At 38.3% G+C, this 24,291-nt stretch overlaps 1 protein-coding gene across 3 annotated transcripts in view; it reads left to right on the forward strand.

The window, feature by feature from the left end:
• The window catches only part of LOC146398773 (uncharacterized), a 765,729-nt gene that overhangs the window by 380,882 nt on the left and 360,556 nt on the right, over positions 1-24,291 (forward strand). For all 3 annotated transcript variants that reach the window (XR_014817271.1, XR_014817272.1, XR_014817270.1), the window contains exon 4: positions 12,485-12,620. The gene's annotated coding sequence lies outside the window, so the exon portion shown is untranslated. The remainder of the gene's footprint in view (positions 1-12,484; positions 12,621-24,291) is intronic.

The following is a 24,291-nucleotide window of genomic DNA, read 5'->3' on the forward strand; positions in this document are numbered from 1 at the left end:
AAAATTAGAAACACAGTGTTGCCCGCTACTTCTTCTGAGGCTGTTATGAAAACATAATTTGTCATTCCCTCGGAAAATGGTTAAACCAAAACCAAGCAATCTAACAATAACAAAATATCTATTACAGCGTGGTGCCGTGCAGTTTTTTTAAAAAATCTACTGCTTCTTGTCCTGCTGATTGTAACTCAGAGTTTAAATTCTGACCATGACCTTATAGATTTGTTGGGGTGAGTGGATCACGTAGGGGTATAAACCTTCTCTTACATTAGGCAAAACACTTAAAGATGAGGTCAGCCGTCTTGCTCCCATACAGAACTGAACTTTGCATGCACAGACCGAGCACGCGATTGCCACAGGATGTGACTTGAAAGATATTTAGAAAGGCCATTTTAGCAAAATAACCAAAAAAAGGCAACTGCCTCCAAGAAAAAGGATTGACCTGTTTATATGACTGTCACCCTCAATTACTCCCCTAATATGAACGCTATGGAGCGCTCGCTAAGTATGAACTATCACCAAGTAATACATTATGCCATGAGTTATAAGTCAATACTTTGTTCAATGAACTATTGTGCATTAGATTGGCTATTTAATCTCAGAGTAGGGACCATAGAGAGTAAAAGTCAGACAGAACCAACATGTCTGTAGTGGTGTTATCCTATCATTACTCTTCTTCTTTATAGACTGTTCTAGAATGGTCTAGCTAAGAGAAGAACAGGCGTATTAGGAAGTCCACCTTGTCTTTGGGGAAATTTGAGCAGGTGGACAATGCATCATGGCCCCTATACGTTACTTGTCCTTCAGTACTGGCATATATGAATGGCATCTATGATGGGAAACAGCCATTTAAAGGTACGTTCTTCTCAGAAAGTCCCACAAAACACTCATGGGAGAACAATTATTTAGTTTCCTAAATTTTTTGCTTTTGGAGAATAATTCTGCTATCTGCTTGCCTCCCTCCCTTCATTCCTTCTTTCCTTCTTTTCTTTCTTCTCTCTTAAATATTTCATTCTAAAAGTCAGTAGGTAGGATCTAGAAAGATAGGAACTACTTGCCCTGGAGTGGGCAGGACAGTATGGGGGTGCAGAGCCCAAGTGGAGAGAAGCTGTCCATCCATTAGGTTAGTGAAAGAAGGCAGCCTGCAGGGAGCATCAGAGCCGAGAGGATGCTGCCTGCTGAGTGCGGCACGTCAAGCCAGTGGAGCAGGCCTTCAGCACAAGAGGGGTTGCAATGGTGACTTGGTATTGGTAACATGCAAAAGGAACTTGTCAAAAAACCAAGTATATTAGGAATGATCAAATCAAACTTCTGTCTGTGAAAGAAGACATCAAAAGGGAAATGTTAGAATGATTTCTATGATGTTGAATAGCAATGTGACGTTAACGGTTTGGGAAGGAGAGTTGTGCCTCCGTATCCGTGATAACCATGGGAGATGGTTCCAGAATCCCTACTGATTCCAAAACCCATGGATGCTCAAGTCCCTTGTACAAAATGGCATTTTACAGACTGTGCAGTCAGCCCTCTTTATCCAGTGACACAGCCCTGAGGTTGGTTGAATCTGCAATTGCAGAACCCGCAGTTAAGCTGCACCAGTGGCATACAGAGAGACCTCAGTGTGTGGGGGGGATGGAAAGAGTAAATGTATTTTCAGCTCAGTCTGCTGAAAAGCTGAAAAAGCCTAAGAGTAGCAGGGACCCAATCCTAGTGAGTAGAAATGGAGTCCAATCTGGATTTTTAGCGCTATTGTATATCGAAAAGAACCAGAGTTCTCTGGAGAAATTGCTGATTTCAAGGTTGGGGCAGTGAAAGTGTGAGGTAAGCCTGGAATATCTTATTGTAGTAAAAGGTAAAGACTTTCTCTAAGAAAGATCAGGATGAGACAAGAACCACAGAAAGGCAGCTTGAAGGATAGAGCACAGGCCATATTGGGGGTTATCTGATCAGCAAAATAAATAATGATGGGGCTGGATTATTATAAACAAATAGGAACCTATGATTTTTTAACTGAATTAATTAATTTTCAGAAGAAAAAACCTCTGCTTAAACGTCACACGAATTAGAAAACTCTAAAGGGATGGATGGGATTAGGTTACCACGACTTGGCAAGCATCACAGCAATAATCAATTTATCCAAGAAACAGAAGTAGATGGTAAACTAGTGGGTGAAAGTTTGATGAGTAAATGTTACAGTCTCAGTCGCCTCCCTACACAACCCTTGTAAAGACCAAAAGACTCACTCACCAGGTAGAAACCGGGCGGGGGACCCTTTCATCAAGGTACCCCAGTTCAACCTTATAAGCAGTGGGCCCCATTGAAACTGTGTCCTGTCTGCTAGAATGGAAGGAGAAGAGGACAGCATCACTTCTGCGATATTCCTGCAAAACTGTGTAACTTAAATCTTTCAAAAAATGAAGACACTTCAGATACACGTCATCTAGGAGACATGCTATAAAACGATTGGTCTGTGATCTTCAACATGTCAAGATTATCAAGGTCAAACAACTGCTCTCGAGTAGAAACCAAAACCAACCAAACAAACAAAATCTAGGAGTGTCCATTGCGGCTCAATGGGTTAAGGACCTGACACGGTGTCTGTGAGGATGTGGGTTTGATCCCTGGCCTTGCCCAGTGGGTTAAGGACCTGCCATTGCCTCAAACTGTGGTGTGGGTCACAGATGCAGATAGGCTTCAGCATTGCCAAGGTTGTGGCATAGGCCGGCCGCTGCAGCTCCTATTTGACCCCTAGCCTGGGAACTTACATATGCCTCAGGTGGGCTGTAAGAAGAAGAAATATAATAATTAACAAAACCTAAAAGTTTATGACAACGAAGTTTAAGAGGTGATAATGGCCTGACCTTACTTACTATCGAGCACATTACTGGGAAAACTAACCAAACTTGAGTATTATCTTTGGATCAGAGGGTAGTAATATATCAATGTTAGTAGACTTATTTATTTATTTATTTTAAATTTTTTTTTTTTTTTTGTCTTTTTGCCATTTCTAGGGCCACTTCTGTGGCATATGGAGGTTACCAGGCTAGGGGTCGAATCATAGCTGTAGCCGCCGGCCTGCACCAGAACCACAGCAATGCTGGATCCAAGTCTCGTTTGCAACCTACACCACAGCTCACGGCAATGCTGGATCGTTAACCCACTGAGCAAGGGCAGGGACCGAACCCGCAACCTCATGGTTCCTAGTCGGATTCATTAACCACTGAGCCACGACAGGAACTCCAATAGATTTATTTAATGGCTGCATTTTGACTAGTATGTAGGATGAATGTCCCTCTTTGTGGTTGGTACTTATTAAAATGTTCAGATTTGGAGTTCCCATTGTGGCTCAGTGGTAACGAACCTGACCAGTATCCATGAGGATGTGGGTTCAATCCCTAGGCTCACTCAGTGGGTTAAGGATCCAGTGTTGCTGTGAGCTGTGGTATAGGTCACAGGTGTGTTTTGGATCTCGCATTGCTGTGGCTGTGGTGTCGGCAGGCAGCCGCACCTCCAATTCAACCTTCCATATGCTGTAGGTGTGGCCCTAGAAAGCAAAAGAATAAAAAAATAAAAATAAAGTTCTGGTTTGAGGGGGTCATCATCTAGGCAACTTACTCTAAAGGGGTTCAAGAACGGTAAAGTTTTTATGCGATTTTATTCCAGTAGCAAAAGATGGTGATTGTACCAACATAAAAAAGCAAAATTTTTGAGAATTATACTTCCATCTAGAACTTGCTCCAATACATTAACTCTGAAAATTTTGACCCACTCTTTTCCGTAAAAACTTCTCTTGGAAGTCAAGGAGAATAAAGTTATTTGAAAATGATTGTATGATAATAGTGCTTTTAAGAGCGTGAGCTAGTTGCGGAAAGCTTCAGGAGTTCTCATTTAAAAATAATGTTTAAAATGTATATTTTTAAATTACTCTAATATTATATCTACCAATTACTGGTACTTATTCCTTTATAGCTTCTAAAATTAATTTATTTTCCCATTACTCTTTTTCTTTTCTTGGCTGAAATCCATGTCTCCATACCTCTTTAGGCTGTTTAAAGAGAAGTATAGTTCATTGGAATCTCTTTCAAATAATTTTTTTGCCATCTCATGGGGCAAGTTTTAAAAGGGTAAATTTGTTTACATAAATTTCAATGTGGTTAGTAACTCAAATTGTAGAACAAAAAAATAAAACCCACAAAAGTGTTGTTTTCTACATAAGAGAAACCCAATTGATACAATGTGCTAAATAATTAAAACTGCTAGGAATCTAAGTAATAAAACACAGCAAAGTTGAATTATTTAAAATCAATTGTAACTCATCCAAATATATGTACCTCTATGACCTTAAATAATTCAAGATTGGACCCAAGAAAAATGCCTTCCTACTGATAGCAATACTGTCCATGTATGATGCTGCCTTCTTACTAAAGTTGCTTTAAAATGTGTTCTTGAGGTTGAGTGCTGTAGTTGTGCAAATTGAAAATTAAAATATTGGACCCTACCGTCATTTCTCCCTGTCGCCCAAGAAGCATATGACTAATGTCATATTGTAAAAGTCCACTGGAATGAACTAACTTACAGCTAACAGTTTGCTCCATTGTATCAAATGACTTATTTTGTGTGCAGTATGACAAATACATGATCAATTCTCTTTCTGTATAAGAACCTCTCTGCTTGCATGGCTTTGAAGGGAAAGGTGCCTTTGAGGATGAATGAATAAGTTCCATGGAGACAAATAGTCTTAAGGGCAACAGGTTAACCCACTCAATCTGTAGTGAAGCAGAGCTTCCCTGGAGATGGTCCAAAAAGCAAAGAATCGAAAATAAGGAAGCTTTTAATTTTTGTGCTCAAACCCAGAAAAGATCAGTGTTTGCTTTTTGTAATATTTTTAGGTATAAGTGACCTGGAAAAGTCACAGTCGTCTTACTCTAAGGTGTTACATAAATATTTCCAAATTTAAAAGAGAACATTGGAAGCATTTGAGGACATGGTTTTCTTACCTGAGCTCAAACTATTTTCTACTCAATATTACCCCTATGTAATTTTACAGCATGATACTAAAGGAACGTGATTCTATAAATCTGTTAACTCAACTTAGAGATGTTTTCAGATGAGCCTGTTTGTCATAGAATTTATTGGAGTGACCTAGAAACACTGTATAATTAGATATACAATATGTCTTTTAGGAAAAGAAGTCAAAGTTAGCTGGGGATTAAACGTTAGCAAATTTTCACAGTGAAGCAATTTAGGGTTACAGAAAAGGAACAGATTTCAGAATCGGAGACTGTTAATAGAGTCCTGAAGATAATAGTGTGCAAAATAAGAAGACCCTGTTTATAAAAGTGGGTAGATTCTTGAGAGCTGGTATGGTCTACTTGCCAGCCAATGTTACCTAAGGCAGTAATTCTGCAGTTACTTTGTTCCTCTCACTCAGGGGGTCCCCAAATTCCTCACTGATGGTTGAATTTCAGCCTCCCCAGGTGAGGAATTGCATCCGCCCCCTGGCGGATGTATGTGGATGCACGCGTATTCTCCATTCTGCTTGTTTACTGGTTTAGCGTCAAGTGAAGGAGAAATAACCCTTGAAAGGGTCCATAGGCTCCATCCTTTGACGAGGGGGCCACATGTCCTTTTCTGCTTTCACTCATTTAGAATAAGATGTACTGGGCTTTTTGCAAATAACCTAATTTCAGATTTTCATCTTTAAAATGCACAGTGATATCATTTACTTTTCAGAATGTCTAAATAAGATAAAAGAAATAAGAATAAGCATTCTTTTATATTTTTCAATTGCAGCAACTATTAGGGCTATATTTTCTTTCTTTAGCTTTTTTGTTACGCAGTAGATTGCCTACTGTGTATCTGTGGTGGATGCGTTTCCAGTGAAAACAAACAGCCTCTCTGTATAAATGAGCATCGTACATGATGGCGTTGTTTGGGGTGCTTTCTTTTCCTTCCAGCCTCCCTTTTACCTATTCCTTCTAAAGCCTTTTTGCTTCTGGGAACATGACAACTTTCTGTAAGGATCCTCCTGGCCTTTGCTCTCTTTCACAAGTCAGTCCAAGTTCATTAGTGGCAGTGTGATGGACCACGGTCAAAAGTGACTCTATGTCAATAATATCATGCTCACTGGGCAAAAGATTTTACTGGTTCCAAATGAAGAGGTAAAATCCGTTTTCCTTCCTCTTGAATCTGGGCGGGCTTCTGACATGTTTTGGCTAATAAAATACAGAAAAAAAAAAAAAAAAAAAAAAAAAAAAAAAAGGCACCATGAAAGTCTAGTCCTAGGTCTGGGCCTCAAGAGGTCTTGCAGGTTCTAATTTTCACTTTCTTTTTTTTTTTTTTCTTTTTAGGGCCTCAGGTGCGGCCAGGAGATTCCCAGCCTAAGGGTCGAATTGGAGCTGCAGCTGCCAGCCTACACCACAGCCACAGCAGTGTAGGATCCGGGCCACATCTGTGACCTACACCACAGCTCAAGGCAATGCAGGATCCTTAAGCCACTGAGCAAGGCCAGGGATCAAACCCGTACCATCGCAGATACTAGTTTGATTCGTTACCACTGAGCCACAACAGGAACTCCTAATTTTGATCTTTTAGAACCATGACACTGCCTTACTATGCAAGGGTCAGTCTGCTGATCGGGGAGTAAGATCCTGGTGGGAAACCAAAGTGCCTAACTCACAGGCAGTACCAGCTGGCTGAAGGTGAATGAAATGCCCTTGAACTCTCTGAGGCCAGTCATTGGGTCAGATGATTGGAGCCAGCTAAGAAAGCTGCACACGATGAACCAAGAACTGCCCAGCCAAGCCACGGAACTGTGAGAAAGAGTAGGTCATTGCTATCTATAAAGTCATGAAGTGTTGAGGTGGCGATAGAAGCGGCAATGGATAACTGAAAAGGCAGAGAATGAGAAGAAGAGGAAAGCAGGGGCTCAGCATCTGAATACTCTTCTCTTTCTGCTTTGCCACCAGGAATCACATCCTGGTTAACACTGCAGCCTCTGGACAGAAATCCTGTGTCCTCTGCTTGAATGCTTTCTTCTCTCCTTTCTTGAACCAATTAACATTCATCTCTCAAAAGAGCTTAGAGTCACGTCCTCTAGGCAGCTTTAAACCTCCCCCTGTGATCTTTCTCAACATCCCTGTTCCACGCTCCCATTTCATCCCATGAATGTCCCTATGACTCTTTATGGGTTATTGGCTGTCTCTTCCTCTGAGACGACAAGGTTTGGGAAGGTGCCACGTTATATCTAGCTTTTTGCCACTCAGTGAATATCTATTTAACAAATGCCTAGAATGTTCATTTGTGGGAAAACCGTGGTTGCTTTCTGAAATGTAGGTGGATATTATTTCTAGCCCTTAAGTGCACAAATTCATCGAATTGTCATGTTGTTGGGCTATAAAACCCCGTGGCTTTCAAACCCTGTGCTTGTCAAGTCTTGCAATCAAAGAGCGAGCCTGGAGTCAGTGACAGAGACATCCGTGGTTGAATGGATTAATGCCTGGGGGACCTTACCTGTCTGAAGCAAGGTTCTGGATTGACAATCCAGGTGTAACACTCCTCACCCTCCACCTTTGATAAGCAATCACAGTGGCCGGTGTCATCACTAGCTGGGACCAGAGGCAAGTATGGAGTCATTTACTGATTATGCTCTGCAATGAAGAGGGAAGGTCAGTCAGGTGAGTAGGGTGTAGGTGAGGCAGGGACTGGTCGAACAAGGGATGTACAGAGAGCAAGAGAACAGCCATCTCAGGTGCCTGAACATATATATACATGTCGTGTTGTGTTGTATAAATATAAAGGAGGTAACTCCACCTACTACAGTGCCCTGCTCTGTAAGCAGTTCACATTTGCTTTCATTTCCTTGTTCCTTAATTTGTTCCTTAAAAAATGACACTGCTTTAGATAAATATTTTACATAAACAAGGAAGTCAAGGACATACAATGAGAGTAAGCCAGGTATTATCCTTGCACTCCAAACACGTGGGATGAAATGATGCACTAGTCTATTCTAAGAGGTGAGCCAAAAATTGAGCTCCAAGATTTCCTGCACTCAATTTGAAGAGGAGCTGGGGTGATATAATGATAAACAGAGTCAACTACACGTAAGGGGTGAAAAAGTGTGGACCGTTCGTTTAATGTTTGCAATTTACTCTAATTCTGTCATGGCCAAGGCACAAGGCAGTTTGGCTAATCCTATGGGAATTTCCTAATTGCCAGATTTAATCCAAAAATAGATTTTAGAATTACTTAATGAGTGTACGGACTGCAAATCCTTCAGGCTATGCTCCATAAATACTTTTCCTTACTTTGGGTTTTTATCAGAATTGAGAGTGGATCTTTTATTTCTTAGGAAAAAGTATATTTTTAATATAAAGTAGAATCCATATATTTGGGTTATAGATATCTTTCCTTGTCATTAATTTGAAGTCATTATGAACATGGCATGTTAGGAGGGACACTGGGAAATACATTCTTCATGGAATACGACCATGGTGGTAAAGGATCCGAAAGTCAAGAGAATAAGTACAAAACCCAGAGAATAAGTTCAAGAAATATGATCTATTTCTCAAAAATTTGATACTCTTTACTCAGAGATGCATTAGAGTTTCTCATGTGATCCCATAAGGTAGAACTTGAGGTTATAACTTAACGTTGTACGAAGTTACATTTTAGCCTGACATGCAATATAAATTTCTGACATCTTGATCTATTCAAATATGGTGAAGGCTATTTCAGAGTACCTCAGTGGTGTATAGATGTTGACAGTCAGAGAACTATGAGTTTACAGCAAAATTTTCACCAGTTAAGGCAAAATGGACCAGAAGTGGTGTGTGTAATTATGTAACGCACCAGTGTTTGCCAAATTTCTGGGAAATGACTGGGTTTGGGTTCATCTTAATTCTTTCCTTTTAAAAATATCTATTCTCAATACATTTATAAAATATCTATTCTCAATACATTCTTTTAAAAAATGTATCCTTAATACATTTATAAATATATTCTGAATACTTGTATAATGATGTTACTTTTGATGACTTGAGCTTTCCTTCGGTTGATTTAAAAAATTAATTTTGAGGTTAAACTCTACAATCTCTAGTGGATAATGAGTTAGCAGTGATGTTTATGAAGAAATTCAAGCAAAACAGTATTTAGGATAATTAGCCCGTGGGATCACTGTAATCCAGAAATCTTGATTTTCTGACTCAAAACTCAGAGCCAGTGGATTTTAATGACAGTGATCTTCTGTGGTAGCATGGTCCTAGGTTTGTATTTTTAAAGTCTTTCAGACAAGGTTTTTGCTTTGTCACCACATATCTCTTTGTTGTAGACTTAACAGACTCCAAGCTCCATATCATAGATTTCACATTCAGTGGCGTGGAAATAAAACAGTATAAATCGAATCGGAATTTTTACAATTGAAGATAACATTCACAATGATTCCCTAAGGATTTTCGTCTCTTAAGAGGAATTTTTATTTCATATTTTCTAACGTAAGAAAATAGTTTTTTTTTATTTATTTGTTCTGCCACTGATAGTAAATTAGCGTCTTAATGACATGCAGCACTTTGGATATTGAACAGATGGCCATATAAACATTGCCATCCTCAATAAATAATGCAATGGGAGTAAAAATGTCCAGACATTATCTGATATTAATGCTATTTTCATTGTCATTCAATTATGCTCTCATATTTTCTACATTGTTAATATTTCATCAGCTAACATTTGTTTTCCCCTGCAACTATTACATAACTATTTAAAATTTAACACAACATAGAATTGAAATACGTAGTTCATTAAGTTTTTAATCTGTGTATGGCTGTTTGAATCTAAGAATTTGATCAAGCAAGAGATACTCGTATTAATAACTAGTGTAAGAGTGAAATACAGTGGACATCTGTGGTAACAATAGAAAGGAAGACGGGGAGGACAAAGTAAAAATCCCATGTAAAAGAGAAAGCACTGGTGTTATTTAAGCAGTAGTAATAGATGCGCATTCCAAAACATCTTTTAGAATAACACGCCATGCTTCTTTCTGAATGATGTGAAATAGGCACTGCGCATGTCCTGGACCCAATCTTTGCTCTCCTCCCCCAGACAGCATCACTAAGCCTCCAGGGCAGTCTCCCTCCAGCTGAGCCCAGATGCAGCGTCAGAGCAGACCTCACCTTGGTGCTCTGAACAGCCACTACCAACCCATGAGAGTGACACTCCAGTTAAAATCAATTTGCCTTTCTATTTGCTATTCCGAATAAATTAGTGCAAACTGGAAATTCACGCTGGAACGTGAACGTGAATTTCGGAAACAGCCAGAAGCTTGGATGCTGAAGTTGCCTGGATATGACAGTAGGTGAATTTCCGAGGCCTAAAATTATTCATTAGCCTAAAGGACATTAGTCTATGAAGATGAAGGATGTCCTTTTGTTCAGCCTACTGCACTCAAAAGCTATTATTGAAAACACTTAAGAAAATCAAAGCCATTCTAAACAATCCAAAGCAAAAATTGGTAGATTTTTCCACAATAAATAACTTACTGAAGTTGGGTGTTATGGGTGATAGAAAAACAGAACGTACCTGCCTTCAGAGAACTTAGAATTCCGGCTTAGTCCCCATCATATGCCAAGCACCCCTGTAAATTGTGAACAATATCCTTCTTTGGGCCTCTTAAAGTTTTAGTTGGGGTACAGTCAGCAACAAGCAGTCAAACAAATAAGGTGGTTTTACATAGTGCACCGATGGACATTCAACAAAGCAATGGAAGAGCAGGAGGGGTGCAAAGCATGTACTGTTTGCCAGGGACGTCCTGTCTGAAGGGCTGAGAACTAGATTGGAAAAAGCAAGGAGTCGTGACATTACATACATGGTCACGCTATAGTCATTCAATCATGATTTCTGTTTCTTACGGTATTGCTGATATTGTCATGATGCAACTGCGTTCATGGAAAGCAGTGAAAGGAGAAATCCAGGGAGAGAAAACGGTGTGGGCAAAAGCCCCGGGGCAGGAATGGCTCAGTCTCTGCTTCTTCGAGGTAGGGGTGTGACTTTAATGAGCATATGCAGAGCTTTTCAACTGCCCACACTTTGTAGGGCATGTTTACTTTAGGTAGAACCAATTCCTGGTGAAATGGACTACCACCCTCTGCGTAGACATTTCTCCTGTGTTGCTATATTTTTTTAAGGGCCACGCCTGTGGCACATGGAAGTTGCCAGGCTAGGGGTCAAACTGGAGCTATAGCTGCTGGCCTACACCACAGCCACAGCAAGGTGGGATCCGAGCTGAGCCTGTGACCTACACCACAGCTCATAGCAACACCGGATCCTTAACCCACTGAGTGAGGCCAGGGATCGAACCTGCATCCTCGTGGATGCTAGTCAGATTCATTTCCACTGAGCCACAACAGGAACGCCCAATGTTTTTCAATGTAATTATTCAAACCACTCTCTGCAGAGGTAGATGTTGCCTTAGTAAATAAACACACATCTTACTTTACTGTCTGTCATAACTGCCTGTCTCTTCATCAGGACACACATTTTACTTTCTGCGGAATGTCAGGAGCTCAGACTTGTTTCAGGGTTGTGAAGCATCTCTTAATTGTGTAATATTTTTTATGAAAGAAATGAAAAACATTGGAAAAATTCACAATTCCTGTAATTATTGTCTGAAGCACTAGTCAGCAGACCCCCCATCCACAGGCCACATCTGGTCGGCTGCCTGTTTTGGTAGATAAAGTTTACCTGGAACAAAGCCATTGTCCTTCCCTTACTTGTGTCTATGGCCGTTTTCTTACTGCACCAGAGCCCATATGGCCTACAATTTGTAAATATTCACTCTCGGGACCTTTACGGCAAAAATTTCCAAACATCTTGTGTGAAGTACTTCGGTAAATACTAGGGCACATGTAAAACACAGTTGCCTTTCACCAAAGCCTTCACCGATTCTTTTCGTTCTTGATTTTTACTGGTTATTAGTTTCATCGACTGCCAGCCTCTAAATTTCACCTGCGCCATGTCAATTAATTCTGTTCTCTGTTCTGGAGAAATAGGACTCTCTTGATTTTCATTCTGCATAAATATTTCCTTTGTTTTCTCAGCCAAAGTTCTGCTTGTTTCCTTCACCAAATGGACCAGGTTTTTATGTTTGTTTGTTTTGTTTTTCCCATCTTCCTTTAGGTTAGGAATACTGCTTTTTCTTTATCTCTCTTCCAGAATACCTTTAAAAATATTAGCCACGTTTATAAAGAAAAGTGCCTCTATAGGCTGTATTTCTGCTCAACATGGAAGAGAAGCCTTGGTTGGCTAAGTGAAAGGTAACCCAATTTTCCTAGTTGGAGGATGGAAACTTTACTGAATTAAGTGACATCCATCCATTCACAATTAGGAAGTGTTGCTGTACAGCTCAAATTGGCAATTTGGGAGAGATGTGTTTCATTAGTTATTTCCTGAGAAGCAGACAAGCAAATACACGTCTTCTTTCTTTTCCCTTTTCGAGCACTACGTTAAAAGGCTCCACCCTGGGAAGACTGATCCTGGGAGACAATTGTCAGAGTTGGGATGCACATCTTGACTTGTCACTGCACTTGCACTCTCTATTTACAGAAGCTTGACCACTTGAGGAGCAGCAAACGGTAAGTACAACGGAAACCTAAAAAAGTCAAATCCATAGTAAACAGAGTGAAATGGTGGTAACCGGAGGCTGACGAGTCGGAGAATAAGATTGTGTTGTTTAAGGGTCCAGATTTGCAGTGAGTAGTAAACAAACGGTGGAGATCTAATGCACAGCGTAACAAATACAGACAACAGTCTTGTGCTGTAATTATGTTACTTGATAAATTTCACTGCAAAGCCAATTCTATCTCACTATGTAAACACACACTTTAAAGGTATGGAATGCTCTATGTCAGATATATTCAATCAAAAAAAGAAAATCCGTGTCACTAAAGAAATAACATTAATGCTAATTGTTTTGCAATATATTTATAAAAATATCGACAATGTTATATACTTTAAATAAGATACATGCAAAACCCACACATGTTCGTGAAAGGACAGAGCACTTCTACATGGTCGAAAGTTGATGGAAACTGTGCCGAGTCTTATAAAATTAAGATCTCAGTGGGAACTGGTAATATAGTACCAAGTGTTTCAGGCTTACAACCGTTTTCATTCACTCATTTATTCAACAATCATTTATTGTGCAATTTTTGAATGTAGACTCCACGCTTGGCCATGAATCAACAGTGGTAAACCAGGGTAAAGGCTAATATTCTTAATAGAGTTTACTGTCAAGTTGAGGGATTGGTCAATAAGCAAATAAAAACAGAAAAACAATGTACAATGAGTGAGAATGTAGCTGAGAAGAAAAGCATAGGAAAAAAGTCAACAAAGGGGTAAACTGGAAACAGACATAAATCTATTCAAATCATTTTTGTTGCATGCTTTATTTTAAAGAATTGAGTTTTTAATATTACATTTGCTCAGTAATTATAGATATTGCCATGGAAACAAAGATGTGTGTGTGTGTGTATAATATACATCTTTATCCTTCGAAAAAAGTTCATTTTGTTTTTCTCTGAATTACATTTGTAATTTATTGACTTTTTGCTAGAATTTTTATCTTGATTATTATACAAATGTTTCTTTTACAATAGAAAATTATGATAGTTACTTTAAATTACATACCTCAGGCTGTTTTGGAAACTCAAGCACTGTATCTATTAATTGAACAAAAGTTTATTGAGCTCTTACTTTGTCCACATACTAGTGATCTAGCCCTGGACAGGCGTACATGCCCTCATTTTCCTGGGGAAAACATCAGAGTGAGTGAAAGAAAAGAAAAGAAGTCGACTTAAATGCGTTTAAGATAATGTCAAGATGCTCTCAGGTAATAGAAATAAAATGGATGGAATTCCCATCATGGCACAGCAGAAACAAATCCAACTAGGTACCATGAGGTTGTGGGTTCGATCCCTGGCCTCTCTCAGTGGGTTAAGGATCCACCGTTGCCATGAGCTGTGGTGTAGGTCACAGACCCGGCTCAGATCTCACGCTGCTGTGGCTCTGGCACAGGCCAGCAGCAACAGCTCCGATTAGACCCCTAGCCTGGGAACCTCCATATGCCATGGGTGTGGCCCTAAAAGGACAAAAGAAAAAAAAGAAAAAAAAAAGAAAGAAAGAAAGAAAATGGAGAGATATGAGAGTGGTTGAGATACAGGTGGACATCACATTTTAGATATTGATGGTTCAAAAAATGTGACCTCGCCCCGGAAAGAGAAGACAGAGCTGAGGCTGATTCACTGAGCACATCTGTGGACAAGGCAGAGGAAAGACTCCCCAACCAGAAGAAACAGCCTGCAAATGTTAAGGTAGGCATGGATTTGACATGTTGTGGAAATGGAAAAAAAAAAAAAAGTCAGTGTGGTTGGTCAACTGTGTGTAGAGGAGAAAGTTTCATGACATATTTTATATGTCATGAAAGATGCTTCATGGATCCTCATTGCGCTGCTCCTGGATTCCATGATAAGAGGCTTATATCTATTTTAAATGGAATGATAAGCTATTATAAAGCTTGAGTATGTTCTGTTTTAAGAAGAGTTTTTGGTTGCTTCATGCAGAAAGCATTTGGGGAGGGCAGAAGCAGGGAAACCATGGGGGGTGCTGTCATTGTACTTGTCTAGGGAAGAGATGAAGGAACACTTGGATAAGGGCAGTAGCATAGCATGAAGAAACATGTAATGGGTTTTGTTATAGATGTTAAGCTGGAAGGATTTGGTGATGGAATAGATGTAAAAGAGTGGAAAATGGAAGAATTAAGCAACTGTTAGGTTTTTGTTTGTTTTTTTCAGTCGCTGCTAGTTTTATTCTAACAACAAAGGAATGATAATGTCAATTACTTTACTGAGAGGTTGGTATCGCTTTGGGATTTTGAGTATACAAATTAATATTCAGGATGAATGTTCTAAAGAGAATGTGTGGGTTAAGAAACAACCCAGCACCGAATCTTAAGGTATCCCCACAATTAAAGGTTGGAAGCTGAGGAGCCACATTAAGGAAGAGCAAGAATGCTGACCAGGAATGAGGAATGGAAAGAAACACAGAGTAGGGCCAGAGAGATTAAGAGGAGAAAGTGTTTTAGGAAGAAGAAGTCAGTGAAGTCAGGCCCTGAGGTGAGAGTGCGGAAATGACCAGTGGGTTTAGCAACATGGAGTTCAGGTGATAAAAGAATTGTCAGGAAAAAGATAGAGACAAAACCTTCTAGAGGAGGTGGAAGAGAGAATGAGGGAGGAGAAAGACAAGGCAAGAAACAAAAGCAAATCTTTTTAAATAATGGAACTATTTTAATGTGAGGATTCTGTCTTTGACAATGTTCCTTTTCTAAAGCTCTATTCAATGTACCCATAACGGAAGTTTAATAACACAACTTATTATTTATGAGTATGTAGACTATAAACCACAGTAAGTATATATCTTTATATCCTGCTGGCAAGATTTAAAGGAAAATCTAAAGGAGCAAAAACTATCACACCACCTTGATATCGTCTCTGCCAACTTATATTTCCATTTTGTCATGAGAAGCGTTTTAGTTCTCAAATTTTACTTTGCAAAGCATGCTTAAAAATATAATGTTTTTCTTAATTTTATAATTGAATTCCATGGTCATAAGAACATGGAAAAGTACTTAAAAGAGTTATAATGATCCATGACATCAATTATTTAATTAAAATATGCAAGTTGATAAAGTATAGCCAGATGTACACAGTAAGCTTGTAATCATGGCTGGCTCACTGATTCCTTCAGAAGTGTTTATGACTTTCATTTATCATGGTGCTGCAGAATAGGACGTGCATAAGCTAGAAATAGTTTTTAAATGTAAATAAAAATAGAACTCTGATTGTATGTTATATAAACACACTTGCTGTGTTCAGTGACATTTGTAACTTTGAAATGCAAATTCATAGAGGTGTCCATTAGCTGTATGAGCTGCCCGAGACCCATCAACTTTCAGGTGCTTAAAATAATCAGAATTACAGTATTGCACGTTCTTTCATTAGTATTTACGGGTGAACACTGCATGTAACCTTTTGATACTACAGAGGAATGGATTTACTGCATGATTACAGCTGATTTCAAATCAAGTATTTCACTTTAATATTTCTAGTAAAAAAAATATTTCCTCTCTGCCCTTGATAGATTTCCATTACTGCTCTACCTGCAAAATAAATCACAAATGTTTTGATATTAGAACCCTCAGAAAAGTAACCCAGAACATTTGAAAAATGTTAGCATAATGCTACTAATTTGTTTTGCTTCCTGTTAATAACAAGAGCTCTGTGCTGATTATGGGATGTAAGCTCTAGACCACAGCTCACAGCCCATTATAAATTATGCTGCTTCTTTCTTATGATCCTATCGTTAAGAAATCTTCATTGTGTCCATTATAAATCTTTACCTTTGGGAGTTTTCATACGTCTTAAAGTGGTATTTAAGGATAGCGTAAAGCATTACGTTTTGGGAAAATACGATGTTTAAGAACTTCCAGAAAAAAGATTGGAAATAGACAATTTTATGTTCATGGCAACTCTTAACAAACGACACCATTTAAACGCTGTGTAAATCGAGGTTGTGAGAAAGTGGGAAGGATCTGAGATGTCACCCGCCTTACACAGGCTGTGTGGAGAACATGAACCTGGATGAGCATAAAGAACTGTTTTATGCTCAGAGCACAATCAATAGCTAAAGTAACACTGCAGCGTCTGTGCCCCCCATGCCCAGCCTTCGTGAAGAGCTATGCTGTAAGAGCTGGGGGGAACTCTTACACACGTGGTAGGCTCACTCCATAGGGGAGGGTGGGGAAAATACAAATTTCCTTTATTTTTGAAGAGGCACGAATATAATCTCTTGCCTCATATTCTAAGAGAGTTGCCCATTGGGAAGTGTAAACTTCGGCTCTTGCCAGTATAAGAAAAACCTTACTGGATGGAAGCAATTGCTGGACTATTAGGTTGCAAACTCTAATTCTCATGGTATGTGAAAACTAAAATATTTCTGGGGGAAGTGAAAGCAAATATTCTCTATCTTCGGAGGGCTTTTAGAGAGCTCCTGAGTTTTCATGACTCAGGAGACAGGCAAACACTAAGAAAGCTGACAAAGGTGCATTTTTGCCACATTATATAAACCATAAAATTTTTCCTTAATTATTATTTTATAACAGCAGATATCTCCCTCAAATTCTGCAGTAAGTCTCAATGTTTTTGTCAATAAAATTAGATTATTTTAAACATATTATTCTATACGTATGGTATAGCAATTATAGACACTATATAATTTTTATTGATTTAAAATTAAATAGTTTACAAAGGGCCTATAGAATTCTTATTTTAAACAGTGATGAGTATAAACTTTAATTTTATCATGAGTAATTCATATAAAATTAATAAATTTAAGCCAGATAAAATGCATTCAAGATTATTGAGCTTTTGATTTTATATTTAATTTATTTCAACAGATTTATTGAGGTATGGTTAATATTCAAAGAACTGCCACATTTAATATGTACAATTCGATGATTTTGGAAATCGGCAGTCACCCCGGAAAAATATGCGTATTTAGATATCAGTCCCTATGGTAGAGCATATTTATCTGAAGATTCCCTTGTACAGAAATAAAAAATGCTCATAATTAGTGGTAGATGTGAATATTATATAGAGGAATAAGTGTGGATATTTTATCCCATATGCTATTCTTTATCTATATTTAAGCCTGACGGTGCATGACGATTTATTCTATATGATAGTCACTCTATTTTTCTACAATGTCAGCAGCGGAGATAATATAATTCTATAGTAAGTGACTATGGGGGAAGGGTTCTGATTTTCCAGGCTTCTTGATTCTACATCAGTTTGCATCTGTCAGGGGCAGCAGTGACTTTTTACCTTGGTTCTCAGCTGTTGTTTGAGAGTTGTTTTGAATATATAGCTAACAGATAATTTTTAAGAATATGTGTTCATAATCCTTATGATTTAATGTGCTTTGTATGCTACTTGCCAATTCTGTGCTGATATCACCTAGATTTCACCCTTTCAGCCAAAAACTATGCATTCCACACACAAACTTGCATTGTCTGCCAAAGGAATACAGTGATTTGTAATAATTTTTGAGGAAAGGTGTATTTTACTTATTTACTTATTTATTTTAGGGTAGCACCCACAGCATATGGAAGTTCCCAGGCTAGGGGTTGAATTGGAGCTACAGCTGCCAGCCTACACCACAGCCACAGCAACGTGGGATCCGAGCCGCATCTATGACCTACACCTCAGCTCACAGTAATGCTGGATCCTTGACCCACTGAGCAAGGCCAGGGATCAAACCTGCATCCTCAAGGATACTAGTTGGGTTCATTTCTGCTGGGACACAGTGGGAACTCCCGAGCAATGGCATATTTTAGTAAATCTATGCTAAGAGTGGCGATATCATGTAAAAACCATTAAAATGTAATTTCTTTTTTTATGTGTATAATGATTTTTATTTTGCTCATTATAGCTGGTTTCCAGTGTTCTGTCAATTTTCTACTCTTTAGCAAGGTGACCCCGTTACACATACATGTATACCTTCTTTTTTCTCACATTATCGTGCTCCATCATAAGTGACCAGATATCGTTCCCAGTGCTATAGAGCAGGATCTCATTGCGTTTCCATTCCAAAGGCAATAGTTTGCATCTATGAACCCCAAATTCCAAATCCGTCCCACTCCCTCTTCCTCCCCCTTGGCACCCGCAAGTCTGTTCTCCATGTCCATGATTTTCTTTTCTGTGCTTTCGTGAAATAACCTTTTACTCTCTTATGCACCCTGATTCTAGACAGTGATGCTAAAGTTTTGTCCAAACTTGTAGAGCAATGTAATTTTTGTTAGAATTTATACCCTAGGTGGAAACATATATTCTAGACAAATGCTTTTCTGTTCTAGATAGTATTTCAAAGGATTATATTGGAAGTCAAGACTTATTTGTGTACATTTTGAAGTTGAAATCTCAATGGATTATTTTTAAATAAAATTGTTCTAAACATACCTTCCCTTTGTTCTGTAGGAGAAAAAAATCAGAGGATCTAGGCAGTTCACTGAGGGAGCCTGACTTTTGTTATTTCAAAGATTTGACCTACTGTTGTACTTTTTTGTTCAGAACTGCTTGACAAACACTTGGGAATCATGTCAAAATATTTGAAGATTATGAGAAAAAAAGAAGATAAAGATTTGAACTTTGTCTTTCCAGCTGTCTTTTTCTCCTTACGCTGGTGAATACAGTTCAAAGAAACAATATTAAATCAAGTTATTGGAATATGCTGTTTATTTTTTGAGTTTATAGAAATGATAAATATTCATGGCAAGAAAATTAGAAAAATCCTTTATAGTAAAATTTTAAAAACACGCTATCACATTGATCAAACATGTCTTAAGTACTTAAAAACATTCACTCCAATAGCAAGTTCCCTGTAGCCTAGCAGGTTAAGAATCCAGCATTGTCACTGCTATGGCTTTGGTTACTGCTGTGGCACAGGTTCGATCCCTGTCCCAGAAACTTCTACATGTTTTGGGCATGGCCAAAAAATAAAAACAAAACAAAGTTCACTTTTAATAAGATTGCCCTGGCGTGTCTATCTTCAAGATGTCTACATATGTAAAGATATAAAATATGTTTATACACATACTTGTTTATATATACATATGAATATACATATGTATTCTATAATTCTTCGCATTTTTTCTTTCACTCACTTGTTACAAAACCTTGAAGTGCAAATTTGAAAAGAAATTAAAATATAATGTAGTTGTTTTGGATTTAAAAAAAATTAATGTTTTTTTTAAATCAGACAAACTTTCCATTCACAGTCCTTACCGTCTTATGCTTATATAATGGTGGCTGTGCGGCTAAATGGCCAGTGACTCTGTTTCTTTCTGGTGTTCTAATTAATGACTCCATGCATCTGAAATGTTTTGCTTTTATTTCTGTTTCCATTTTGGTTACTTCTTAGCTACAAAAAGTTCAATAGAACTGTACTCTCAGGACCTTTTTTTCATGTAATTTGCAGTTCCTGAGATACACGTTTACGGATTTTATATATATATAAAATTTCATGGAAACAAGAAATAAAGGTAAATGGAAGAAATGAAATAAATGGTGTGCATTGTGCTATTTTTATTTCCTTTTTTCCCTTTTCACAGAGAAGTAGAAGTCTAGAAATCTTTACATGTATATTAATTGACTCAATCAGTGAATAAACAGCAATTGCTGTGATAAACATCATATCAGCTAACTTGCAAATGTCCCATAGTTCTAAAATTTAACCAGTCTGATACTAACTTTATGTCAGATTTCTGTTTCCTGTGTACACACAGTTGAATCTTCTTCTAATTATGTCATATTTTCTGACAGTAGCCACTATCAACAGCAGTGACTGCAAACAAGAGAGATTTACTTAGCAAGTTTTATGTATCTATATATGTATACTGATAATAAATAACCGAGTACATAATAAATTGGGAGAAGGAAGAGCTCTTTTTAAAGCAGAATTTCAATTAATTAAAAGTGGGAGGAATAATGGAAATGGAAAATCATCTTTAGGTGAGCGCTAGTATAAATGAGCGTTGCAAGTAGGCATCGACGATAGATAGACCATAGTCTCAAGGAATCTTCCCATAAGAGACGTATTCATCAAAAGGGAAAATTAGTAATTTTATAATGGGGAAACTTGGAAGACAGCACATTTATCTGGTGATCCAAGTTAGCAGCGCCAATAAGATAAATAGACCCCATTCTGGATGTGAGGCGTGGAGAAAAGTACCATAATACTGCTGTTTTATTCCTGCCCCAAATGCACAGACTCCAACTCATCCTGAAAAAAATCTCAGATATATGCTACCGCAGGGGCGTTCTACAAAATATCTGGTCAGTATTCCTCGGAAGTGTCAGGATCTCAAAGTAGAGAAAGATCGATATACTGCCACAGATTAGAGGAGATTAGAGTGACATTATAACTAAATACAAAGTATGGTCCCGGGATGAATCCTGAACCAGGAAAGGGCAACGCTGAGGAAGCAGTGAAATGCAAGTATGTTCTGTCATTTAATGCCCGTCTATCAGCGTCAGTCTCCAAGCTGCTATAATTGCCCTCTATGTATATGAGATTATCATTAGGGGAAGCTTGGGGAGGGCAGGAGGGAAAATTCTTACTGTATCTTCAAGCCTTCTGTAAGTCAAAATTATTTCCAAGTAAAAAGTCAAAAAATGTTTTGACATGTAAAGATAGCAATAGACAGTACTTTTGAGATTTGCTGTGTTCTGTGATGGTTCCAAGTACTTTTTAATCTTAAGAAATTACCTAGATGGGTTCTATTACTGACTCCACGTACTAACTGAGGAAATAGGTAAAAAGAGATTAAGAAAGCGAAGGTAGGCAGTTGATCATTCACTTTTTTTCTCTCGACTCCTTCCGTATATACTGCTAATAATTCATTTTCGCCTGTTACCAAGCACACTGTGTTGTTGCTTCTGTCTAATGGAACATCCATGCATTTTAAATGTGTTTAGATTTACCATGTCTTTAATAAACTTTATTTTTATAGCCATTTTATATTTACAGAAAAATTTAGAAATTGTTACGGAGAGTTCTCAAATATCCCATAGTTTTCACTATTTTAATATCTTCTACTAGTGTGGTATCTATGTCATATTTAAAGCCTAATATTGATATATTATTATTAACTTGACTTGGGTTTCTTAGTTTATAAGCAGTGTCCTCATTCTATTACAGGAGACACATTCGAGTTAGTTGTCCTGTCTCCTTGGCTCCTCTTGGATAGGACAATTTATCACATTGTCCTTGTTTTTTGATGACGGTCATAGTTTGAGAAGTGCTGATTGGGGGATATAATAAAACGTCCCTCCATTGGGATTTATCTGATTTTTTTTCCCTCATGATGAGATTGGGGCAACGGGTTTTTGGCAGGAGGACACAGAGGTGAAGGGCCAGCATGACATCATATCACGGGCACTTGAGTCATCATTGTGGAAACTGAGTTGATGACCAGAGAGAGTGTTTGCCAGATTTCTTGCCTATAGAGTTGCTCTTTTTCTCCCCTCCCTTTTTACACATGAGTTTGTGGAAATGAGTCTCCTTGGGCCTGGTTCACACTTAGGGAGTGGGGAGTCAGGCTTCATCTCCCAAGGGCAGAACATCTGCATAATTATTCAGGATTCTTCTTCTGATGAGATTTGTCTCTTCTCCATCATGGATTTATGTAGTCATCTATCCTTATCAGTATGTGTTTACTAGTATGTATATATTTATAATTGGTGCAATAATCCAATATTTCTTTCTTTTTTTTTTTTTTTTTTTTTTTTCCTGTGGCTGACCTTGTTCCATTGTGGGCCATTGGGATTTCTTTGAGTTGGCACCTGTGTTCTTTGACATCCACCCATCCTTGTGGGTTATTTGTTTGTTTTTGTTTGGTCTTGTTTTGTTAAAGCACTTGACTTCCTCCCAGGCTGCAGGCTCATCTTGGATCTTTCCTGCCTGAGGCTTAGAATGGGCCATTTCTCCTAAGAAGCCCGGTTCCTTTTATTGAAGAATGGTATTACAAACTAAGATCTGGGGGCTAAGTGTGCTCAGGGCTACTAGTGGGTTTTGAATTCCAAAGTTCAGCATACAGAGTAAGAAGATCTATGTGGGTCATGGTAACGCATATACACACATGTAAATATTTCATTTGTAATCGTCTGTATCTACGTTAAACTAAACATGAGTTTACATTGATATCTCAAACTCTAACCCAGCACCACGAGCATCATCCTAATGTTTTTCCTTGTTTAGCTATAATATCTCACTTCAGTAGTGAGAAACTAGGCTCTTCCCATTTATATAACTGCTGAATTCCAGTGTGCGTTTATCAGTTTCAGAATTATCAACCCAGACCACATGGGAAATAGTTTGTTATTTTTAAATTTGCTGAAACTTTTCCTTATATAGAGTCATGTATATGCAGCACTTTAAGTTGACATACAGAGTTATTCTGGTGTGATGGTAGGGTATTGGGTAAGGAGAATTTCATTATCTTATCATCAAGTCTCACATTTTTAGTGAGTCTCTGTCCCTGGACTGTGACCTTCATGAGTGTTTCTTAGTTTTCCCCCAACCCACAGGCAAGACAAGCAGACTAGAAGGGACTGGGGTCTGAGGAATGTGTTTCCTACCTGTGGTGGGATAATCTGATAAAGTCTTTGCCCTTAGGCATTCGGTCTTTATTAGGAAGAAGGGTCTGAGCAGAATTTTTTTTTATTTATTTATTTTTATTTTATTTTATTTTATTTTATTTTATTTTATTTTTTTATTTTATTTTATTTTATTTGCTTTTTAGGGCCACACTTGTGGCATATGGAAGTTTCCAGGCTAAGGGCTGAATTGGAGCTGCAACTGCTGGCCTACACCACAGCCACAGTAATGCAGGATCAAGCTGCATCTGTGACCTACACCACAGCTCACGCAACGATGGATCCTTAACCCACCACAGCTCATGAAATAATGGATCTGAGCATGGCCAGAGCTCAAACCCACCTCCTCATGGATATTAGAGGTTCGTTACCACTGAGCCACAATGGGAACTCCAAGGGGAGATTTCTGGATGTTTCACTGTGAGAACCTAGTAGAGTTCCTAGAGTAAGACCCACTGATATCCAGGAGGCAATTTAAGGCCACAGAGTTCAGGAGTTTCCTACTCTCAAGCTAGTCCACACTCAGCCTGGAGGGAGTCTTCAAAATAATCATTAAAGTGATCCTAGCAGTTTTATTGCATCAGTAGCTTCTGCTCTTCCTATGCAGATCTTGGCTGTGACTCTGTGAATTTACCTGTATCTCTCCAGATGTTAGGGCAGCTGTTTGTCCAGAGACCTCAGTTCTTCCATGACTCCAAGAAAAATCATTGATTTCAGTTTGATCCTTGAATAGTGGCATCTAGGCTTTTTACATGTCAGAGATGAAACAGAAAATCAGATTTATCATTTTCCATCATTTTTTTTCATGAACATATGAATCTTCTTTAACCTTTAACCACCTGGTTTCTCACTAGTATATTGAGCAATAAGAAATTACATTAACACTTTGAACTTCCTGCTATTATTAAAAATATTTAACTTCTTTACTTGACGTTTTTTCTCCACATGGTACCACATGGTACTTAACCACATGGTAGGTACTTACTGCACACTCTCAAGTGAAAAGATAGGATCTGACACTTGATAAGGTTCCCTA

Source organism: Sus scrofa, chromosome 10 (genome assembly GCF_054392235.1).
Source record: "Sus scrofa isolate SSC_HxYL_T2T_F1_AM1 chromosome 10, Sscrofa_HxYL_maternal_Yorkshire_Landrace_v2.0, whole genome shotgun sequence".
Classification (NCBI taxonomy): Eukaryota; Metazoa; Chordata; class Mammalia; order Artiodactyla; family Suidae; genus Sus; species Sus scrofa.